The following is a 10,831-nucleotide window of genomic DNA, read 5'->3' as shown; positions in this document are numbered from 1 at the left end:
TAGGTATACATGTAATTTATTTTTGATATTGAAAAGCACTCATTTTTTTAAAATTAACAATTCATTTTACGACAAACAAATTTCCATATATCCGCCAACTACATGTAAATGTCATAATAAAAGCTGGATCGCAACTTTCAAATGTTTTGTAAACAATATCCGCAAAAAAAAAATTATACAAAAAACGAGTTATGATACATCAGCAGTTCCTTATGCTAAGGCATTCACACTAGATCAGAGAAATTCTAGAATTAAATTTTCACACACACATAGTCCAAACATTATCACAAATCCAATACTATTATGTCTGTTAAATCCAATCAAATGTAGATTATACACTGCACAAATATTTCATCTTCTTGTGCACTTCTTCCTCGATATTCACAGGATATTCAAAAACAAATTAAAATTGTTGAGCAAAGAGAACAGGAAAAAACAGTCATCATGGTTAAGTTGTCATATCATTATGCTTCTACTTCATATCCAAAATCACAGTCTTCATAACGCTGGGAGAAAAACACTCCCATTTACGTATCATGAAACTCCAAAAAGTAAACTTGTGCAAAATGCAAAATCTCATCTATGCAACAGATATCTCAACCTGAAAAGAAAAATAAACATACATGTAAACAAGTATATGATTATCACACACAACATAAAGTTCATCCTCATTAATGTTGGTTTTAAACACATGATACTATGTAATTTAGAAATCAACCCTCATCTATATGATTTATATGTGTATGTAAACAATTTCAATGTGTATATTAACAATATGACATCAACTTATTTACTTTTTAAGCTCAACCTATTGTCTCTGTTGTATAATTCTGAAGATATGTGTAATATAGAAATGAATTATATCTATAATGAGTGAAAAACTAAATATATGTTCCCTAAACTGTCAAGGCTTAGGGCAAAAAGAAAAGAGAGATTAAACCTATGGTGCAAAAACCAAAAGTGTAATATTTTATTTATACAAGAATCACATTTTATTGAAAAACATGAAAATGGTATAAACAATGAGATAAAAGGGAAACTTTAACATAGTTACGGAAATTCACAATCAAGAGGCGTAACAATTCTTATAAAAGAAAACATAAAACATAAAATTATTAATGAAACTAGAGATAATGATGGAAGAATAATACTCATTAATATAGAACTTGATGGTAATATCTTTACACTACTGAATATATATGCTCCAAACATTCGTCGAAATAGAAACTCATTTTTCAAAAAAGTAAACAATATCATTAGTAATAACCGCTTAGGAATATTAATAATGGGGGGACTGATATGAATGAAAGTTTAACTTCATTTGATAGAAAAAGTATTAGCCCTAATAATCAAAATAAACCTGTTAACAGTTTAAAGCAACTAATAAAAAAATATAAACTTATTGATATTTGGAGAGAACTAAATCAAAACAGCAGTCAATTTACATGGAGAAGAAAAAACAATAGAAGTCTTGCAAGCAGAATTGATTTCTTTCTAATAAGCCCAGATATAAGACCTCACATAATATCAGCAGACATAAGACCTGCACTAATATCACATACAGATCATCAAGCGATCTCTTTACAAATAAGACTTAAAGCGCAAAATAAAGGCAAAGGATTCTTTAAGATAAATAACAGTATACTGAATGATACAAAATACAAAGAAATAATAATTAAATTAATTGACACCCATAAAGAAATAATACTCACCAAAAATAACGATCCTCGAGTTACTTGGGACATTCTGAAAACTGAATAAGGGAGGCAACCATTACATACTGCAAACAAAAGGCTGCTGAAAGTAAAAATGAAATTAAACATTTAGAAAATAAGTTAAAATTCTTATACAAAAAATCAAGTAATTCTGAACATTCTAAAATAGAAATAAATAATGTAGAAAACAATTTACAAAATTTATATATAAAAGAAACTAGAGGTGCACAAATCAGATCCCGAGTCAAATGGGCAGAAGGGGAAAAAAACAGAAAATATTTTTTGGGTCTTGAAAAATCAAGACAAACTAAGAAAACTATTTCTGCCCTCAAAAATAATCAAGGTAACATAGTTACAGATGCATCCGATATTCTTATTCTTGGGAAAAACTATTACCAAAATTTATATAAAAGTACTGAACCAGATCCTTCTGAAATAAAAAATTATATAAGTGAAACAAAGATAGATCACTCACTATCCAATACTGAGAGTGAACTATTGGGGGGCAACCTAACAGTAGAAGAATGTACAAATGCTATATTTAATATGAAACTAAATAAATCCCCTGGACTAGATGGTTTAAGTGTAGAATTTTATCGTACCTTTTGGTCATACATAAAAGAATCCGCAGTAAAAGTATTTAATACATGCTATGAAAAAGAAGAAATGACAACACTCCAAAAAATAGGTGTTATTTCCTTATTATATAAAAAAAATTATCCATTATCATTAGACAACTATAGGCCAATCACTTTATTAAATGTAGATACTAAGCTTATGGCCTATGCCTTAGTGCAGCAATTAAAGCTAGTGTTGTCCAAAATTATTCATAGTGATCAGAATGGATATATTAAAAATCGGTACATAGGTTTTAATATTCGCAAGATTCAAGATATAAAAGATTACTCAGAAAAATTTAATATAGAAGGAATCTTATTGTTCATAGACTTTTCCAAAGCCTTTGATTCTTTAGAATGGCCCTTCATGTATGAATCCCTATTAAAATTTGGAGTACCACCTTCCTTCTTAAAATGGGTAAAAACTTTATATAATGATACTAAAGGATGCCTATCTAAAAACGGCTGGATCTCAGAAACCTATAGACTTCACCGTGGTATAAAACAAGGATGTCCGTTAAGTTCTCTTATTTTTGTAATAACAGTTGAAATCTTGGCCTGTAGAGTAAGACAAGATTCTAACATTAAAGGATTTCAAATTAAACTAGATGAAAAAACACATAGTCTAAAAATTTCCCAATTAGCTGATGATACAACCCTCTTTCTCAATTCTAAAAATGAAATTCACCAAGCATTGAACCTAATAGAAATATTTGGAACGCTTTCTGGTTTAAAACTGAATAAATCTAAAACAGAAGGTATATGGTTGGGTAGACTTAAACATTGTAAAGAAAAAATTGAAAATATACACTGGAGCAAGGAACCAATTAAAAGTTTAGGTGTTTACTTTGGATTAAATAAAAGTGAATGTGACAAATTAAATATTGAAAAAACAATGAAACAGTCAAAAAAATTAATACTTGATTGGGAAAAAAGAAATTTAACAATGATAGGTCGAATAACAGTTGTTAAGTCGCTTATTTTACCCAATCTTACTTTTTTAGCTTCGGTTGTTTCAATACCCCAAATGTACATTAAAGATTTTAAAAAACTCATATACAATTTTATATGGAATAATAAACAAGAAAAGGTAAAACATTCAACACTTACCAAAGATTACACAAATGGAGGTCTAAAAATGACAGACATTGATTACTTTTTGAATGCATTACAAATTTCATGGGTTAAACGATTAACCGCAAAAGAATTTGCTAATTGGAAAGTCATTCCAACATATTATTTCAATAAATTTGGTAAAAACAACCTTATATTTCATATGATGCCTGACAACATAAAATCATTACCTAATTTAAGTAATATACTACCCTCATTTTACTTGAACATGTTAAAGAGCTGGTAGAAGCAAATAATACACTATCAAGTAATACACCCATCATAAATTTTAGAAATATTAGGCAGCAAATGTTGTGGGGTAATAAAAACATAAAATTTAAAGGAAAATGTTTAGTTTACCTAAATTGGATAAAAGATGGTATTATTTTCATTAACGATATAATTGATCAAAAAGGTCACATATCACAAAAAGTTATATTGGAGAAACTAACCTCAAAAACTAATTGGATCTCCGAACTTTTAAAATTGAAAAATTGTATTCCAAAAGAATGGGTTAGTACATTAAAATCTGACAAATCTTTGAAAACTTCTGTAAAAACAAAATTAAACTTGTCCTTGACTGTTAACAAAAAATCAAAATTAATTGAAAATATGTCATCCAAAGATATATATAACCATTTAAATAACAAAAATGATGAGAGACCACTAGGATTTTCCAAATGGAAAAACATCTTCAATCTAGAATCAATCACTCCAATAAATAATGTGCTTCAATTTACTTTTACCTATTTAATAAATAACAAATATAAAATGTTAAGATGGAAATTACTCCATTACATCCTCCCATGTAAACAATTATTACTACAATGGCACATACAAGAAACAAGTATGTGTGACTTGTGTAACTTGACTGAAGATTACGAACACTTTTTTCTCAAATGTCAATTCTTTCATGAATTTTGGAAGAAAATATATGTACTTGTAAGCAAAATCAAAATTGGGTCACATATTTTTAATTTTAAAACTTTAGTACTGGGCTATAAAATACATGATCCTATGTATAATGATATAAATCTCTTCCTAACTGTCTTAATATATTCAGTTCATAAAAGTACTCATATATCAAATTATAAACAAAAAGGCATAGACGCTTATGCAGTTTTTAGAAATGAATTTTTAAACACATACGAAATTCACAAATATATTAATGCTAAAAACAGCAAATTTTTAAATGATGTAAAAAGATACATATGATCATGAATAGCTAGATTTAATATATTTTCATGTATAAAATTTGTGTAGCAAAAGTTGACAATATTTCTGAACACGTGGTAATAAACCAAAACAGCATGCTTCGTGAAAATGTACAGAATTTTGTCTCAAAACGCATTTATAACACACTTAATCAAATGAATTTCCATTTACAATGTCGAAACTTACCACATATAATTTTTAACTTAAGTTTAAGTTGTTCGTGAGTATCAATAAAACGTATAAATTAATCCGCACAATTGATCAAACAGCTTCAACGGTTTTCATCAATAAGGTTAAAGGTCAATGATCATAAAGTTTTAATCTTAAGAAACAAAACCGGAAAAAATTGTACACTTTCCATAATCATGAAACAATAGAGTTTGTAAAATGTTTGTAATAACCATGAACTGTAAAACTAACAAACTATCTATAAATATGAATTCACTGCATAAATTCCCTGGTTATCCAGTGACTAATTCACAGGGATACTCGGCCAACTGCTGTAGGTCGAGTAATTTGTCATAACAGCAAAGAAAAGTGCAATAAAGATATTATTTAAAAAAAAAAAAGAAAAAAAAAAAAAGAAACTCCAGCATACTGATCACTTGTGCTTCTGTGTAGCATGTTTTACTTTTTTGTTTGTCACTATTTACAAAATATGCCTTATGATATTCCAAAGTAATAAATTTATAGGGTATGCTTCCATTTTTATGTTGAAAGGCATTGTGGACTATTTCTTTCAGGCGATTTTTCAATTTCACATAGGGAATGGTGGTAAACACTATACAGGATTAAAAAATCAAAAGTTTTTGATAGAACTTATTTCAGAAAAAGACGAAGATTTAAAATTGTCTAGAAGTTCTTTAGAATTTTTAAGAATCCACATATGGTTAATACCACTACGCGAGTAAACAGTTTCACAGTATTTCTAAAGACACTCTTTCACTACGGACAGAATTTTATAGTCAAGCTAATACTCTTCCAGCTAAAGTTTCAATTTTGATTTCTCGATTTATTTAATTTTACCTTAGATCACCTAAGTACATCCTTAACATACAATGTAGCACCAACATCTTTAACAAGCGTGCACACGCTGAAATGTCTCGCCTCCTTTACTATTCATAGATATAATGTAGATAGTCCTAAATATAAAGCTTTATTACAACTGTCACATAAACTTAACATTAATCAAGAAAACTAAACATTGACCAACTAACCATATGAATCTGATGTCAAGGTCAGATGAACCATGCCAGGCAGACATGTACGTACAGCTAACAAATCTTCCATACAACAAATATAGTTGCCCTATTGCTTATAGTTCAGGAAAAACGGACCAAACACACAAAAACTGAACACTTAGCACTGAACATGCATGAAAGTGGGGTCACGGTCCAATAAAAGCTGCGCGACTGACATATAGAGCATAAAATATTTCTATACACCAAATATAGTTGACCTATTGCACATAGTATTAGAAAAAAAGACCACAACTGAAAAACTTAACTTTGACCACTGAACCATGTAAATGAGGTCAAAGTCAGACGACACAAGCCAGCTAGACATGTACACCTTACAATCATTCCATACTCCAAATATAGTTGACCTATTGCATACAGCATAAGAAAAACAGACCAAAACACAAAAACTTAACTAAAACCACTGAACCATGAAAATGAAGTCAAGGTCAGATGATACCTGCCAGTTGAACATGTACACCTTACAGTCCTTCCATACACCAAATTTACTAGACCTATTGCTTATAGTATCCGAGATATGGACTTGACCACCAAAACTTAACCTTATTCACTGATTCATGAAATGAGGTTGAGGTCAAATGAAACTGTCAGACAGCCATGAGGACCTTGCAAGGTATGTACATACCAAATATAGTTATCCTATTACTTATAAGAGAGAAATTAACATTACAAAAAATCTTTAACTTTTTTTCAAGTTGTCACTGAACCATGAAAATGAGGTCAAGGACATTGGACATGTGACCGACAGAAACTTTGTAACATGAGGCATCTATATACAAAGTATGAAGCATCCAGGTCTTCAACCTTCTAAAATTTAAAGCTTTAAAGAAGTAAGCTAATGTCGCTGTCGCCAGATCACCATCCCTGTCGAGCTTTCTGCGACAAAAGTTGCAGGCTCGACAAAAACTACCAAGATAAATAAAAGTATCTTTTAAATTTCAACATTCCTTTAGTGTGAATAAATATGAATTCATGTTTATGTTAACGGGTGTCTCTAAACCAACTGAGACAACCCCCCAGTTTTTGGTAGTGTTCGTGTTGCTCAGCCTTTAGTTTATGTGTTGAGTTTTGTGTACTATTGTGTGTCTGTCTATCTGTTATCTTTTTGTGTTTTTTTTAGTCATGGCTTTGTCGGTTTATTTTCTACTTCTAAGTTTAAATGTCCCCATGGTAATTTTTGTCAACTATACAACTATCAGCATACTGAATGAGTGACACTATTTTCAATTGTAATATTGTGAAATAAAATTCACAGCTTTGTGAGAGGGATTGAACTTTCAGAGAAGAATTAAGCGGCATGATATTTACAACAGAATGGACAATCAATTTGATTTTGAAAATCATAAGACATGTCACAATTTGTAAAAGTAAACCATTTTAGGTCAAAGTACGGCCTTCAACACAGAGCCTTGGCTCACACTATAAAGACCCCCAAAATGGCTAGTGTAAAACCATTCAAACAGGAAAACCAACGGTCCAATCTATATACAAGAGTGCACACACTGAAATGTCTCGCCTTCTTTACTAATCATTGATATTATGTTGATAGTCCTAAGTATAAAGCGTTATTACAACTGTCACATAAACTTAACATTAAACAAGATAGTTAAACAAAGACCAATGAACCATGAAAATGAGGTCAAGGTCAGATGAACCATGCCAGGCAGACATGTACAGCTAACAATGCTTCCATACAACAAATATAGTTGACCTATTACTTATAGTTTAAGAAAAATAGACCAAAACACAAAAACTTAACACTGTCCAATGAACCGTGCAATTGAGGTCATGGTCAAATAAAACCTGCGGGACTGACATATAGATCATAATATATTTCCATACACCAAATATAGTTGACCTTTGGCATATAATATTAGATAAAAAGATCAAAACTTAAAAACTTAACTTTGACCACTGAACCATGAAAATGAGGTCAAGGTCAGATGACATCTGCCCGCTAGACATGTACACCTTACAATCATTCCATACAACAAATATAGTAGACCTATTGCATAAAGTATGAGAAAAACAGACCAAAACACAAAAACTTAACTATAACCACTGAACCATGAAAATGAGGTCAAGGTCAGATGACACCTGCCAGTTGGACATGTACACCTTCCAGTCCTTCCATACACCAAATATACTAGCCCTATTGCTTATAGTATCTGAGATATGGACTTGACCACCAAAACTTAACCTTGTTCACTGATCCATGAAATGAGGTCGAGGTCAAGTGAAAACTGTCTGACGGGCATGAGGACCTTGCAAGGTACGCACATACCAAATATAGTTATCCTATTACTTATAAGAGAGAAATTAACATTACAAAAAATCTTTAACTTTTTTTCAAGTTGTCACTGAACCATGAAAATGAGGTCAAGGACATTGGACATGTGACTGACGGAAACTTCGTAACATGAAGCATCTATATACAAAATATGAAGCATCCAGGTCTTCCACCTTCTAAAATATATAGCTTTTAAGAAGTGAGCTAACACCGCCGCCGTAGCCGCCGCCGGATCACTATCCCTATGTCGAGCTTTCTGTAACAAAAGTTGCAGGCTCGACAAAAAAATGATAAATGAGAAACACTGATAAACCACAATAAAACAAACAACGAACAATGAACATCAGGTTCCTGACTATAGACCAATGCAAACAAATGCAGAAGGTTGAAACGTTTAAATTATATATATAGGCGCTTAAAAATACAGGTCAATTTAGATATTTTCACAATAACTGTTCAAGAGTTGCAGCTTGCCTTTGAAAGTGGGATTTCTTGATGATAATTATAGTCCCACTTGACCCAATCCTTTAAAATTGAACACAAATTGTGACTTGGATATATATAGAGTTGTCTCATTGGCACTCATACCACATCTTCTTATTCATATACAATGTATCTATTTACTATAACTTCTACCCCTACAATATTTAGGCTAAAACAATCCAAACAATACATTTATAATTCTGATAATCCAGACAGCTTGTCAAGACACAGAGTTTAATGAGTGTTACCTAAACTCAAGGTCTAAATATAACTAAAACACACGTATAATTTTGCTGACAGCCCGTCAAATGTGATAGACCCTTTTTTAATTTTTATCTCAAATAATTTCCAGCAGTATGCACATTTTACAAATATTTAACATATACAATGTATTAAATATCAATGTATCAATAGTGTATTTGATTATATTTCTGAATTTTTACCCTTCATAGATAGCCAAGGCCGTCCAGGAAAAACCATAAATCATTATTTACCGGTATATGTATATGAATGGAAACCTGTATCCATTGCCAATACTGAAGCCTATCTCAGGATCATACTGTTAATTAGGAAATCAGCAAAGGAGCTTACTATGTTGAAAGACAGCTAGAAAGTGAAGTGCTTGAAAAACACCAATATAGCTTAACACAAAATTTGACTTCCTGATTGGTCAAGTTTGTCATGCCTTATGAATATTTATGAAAATGTAACGACAATACAATATTCCCTGCTTTACTATACAAACCATGAGAAAATACAATTATTAAATCAATAAAAATGAATACAAATCAGCATAAGCATATATACATGAAGGAAATCAGAAAAATTATAATTGATGAAATGCTAAGACTTGTATGCTATATTTGAAAATAAGCTTTTACCAAATAATGACAAAATCTCTATCATAACAATCCTGCTGGCCAGAAACAGCCAGCTAAAACGATTGAACTTAGTCAAATTAACTTCCTTAAAAACTGAATTTGTGTGGTTGGAAAAAATTGGAAACCTGTGTCCAAAACCCAATACTCTAAAGAATGTCTCTAGAAGTATATTTTAGACAGTGAAAAAGATGTATAATTATTTAAAACAAAGACAACTGATCATATGAAAAAATATAAATTAAAGCAAAACATATATTACATATATATATTTTAAATATGCAAAATTAAATTGATTTGACACTACAACTGATGGATAGAAAGCAAAGGTTATCAAAATATGTTTAGAAGATACTAAAAAATTGTCATTTTTCTTTCGCCATTGGTCTTTTTCACTTCATTTTCAAAGAATTAATTAAACCTAGTCAGGGGAAAAATATTGAATATATGATTTAAACTATGAACTCGTCATTACAAAACTAAATTCCAAGAACAAAACATTTCATTATCCAAAATTGACACCAAAAAAAAGTCTAATTTTACATCACAATGTTCTATATATTGCCTCTGTTTATATGGGTTACTTATGTATTGAATGTATTGAGTTAAAAGGATATGTTAATAAAGTTGCAAAGTTTTCAAAATAAAATAATGTAGAAATAGAAATGTTATTGTCTACTGTTTTTCACCGGTGAAGATGTTATATATTCCTCGTACTGTTACTTGTGTCATCAGATTGAGCTTAAAACACCAGATCCTGGATTCCCGATTATTACTATTTTGACCCCCTACCATGGTATATTGAACCCCATACTGTAGACCTCTCATGTCAAAAATTCTAGCTGTTCTAACTTCTTTACCTAGTAATAATATTCCAAATAAGTACCGTAGTTTGTATGTCTTTTACATGCTATGCTTGAAAAGATATTTTGAAAATTTTACTTTACCAAGGTATTTTGACCCCCCCATTATGGTATATTACTATAGACCTTAAATTAAAAAAAATTCTGACTATTCTAACTACGTAACATAGTAATAATACTCCTATAAGTCGTTTGTATGTATTTAACATGCTGGAAAAGATGTTTTGAAAATTTTACTTAGCCATTGTATTTTGACCCCCTGCTGTATATTGAACCCCTTCTATAGACCTCTCATTTCAAAATACAGCTATTGTAACTCCTTAACAAAGTAATAATACTCCAAATGAGTAGTTTGTATTTATTTAACATGATGGAAAATATATTTTGAAAATGTTACT

The 10,831-nt window shown here is 30.5% G+C and overlaps 1 long non-coding RNA gene across 1 annotated transcript; it reads right to left on the bottom strand.

The window, feature by feature from the left end:
• On the bottom strand, positions 1-4,972 carry LOC143047188 (uncharacterized). Its single transcript, XR_012969432.1, has 3 exons — positions 4,847-4,972; positions 1,713-1,797; positions 1-601 (listed from the first exon to the last, which is right to left on the bottom strand). It is a non-coding gene; the product is annotated as an uncharacterized LOC143047188 (long non-coding RNA).
• Between the last annotated feature and the right edge of the window lie 5,859 nt (positions 4,973-10,831).

The sequence above is a fragment of the Mytilus galloprovincialis genome, chromosome 10 (assembly GCF_965363235.1).
Source record: "Mytilus galloprovincialis chromosome 10, xbMytGall1.hap1.1, whole genome shotgun sequence".
NCBI lineage: Eukaryota > Metazoa > Mollusca > Bivalvia > Mytilida > Mytilidae > Mytilus > Mytilus galloprovincialis.
Note: the sequence above shows the minus strand (reverse complement) of the source record. Positions and strands in the feature narration are given on the sequence as shown.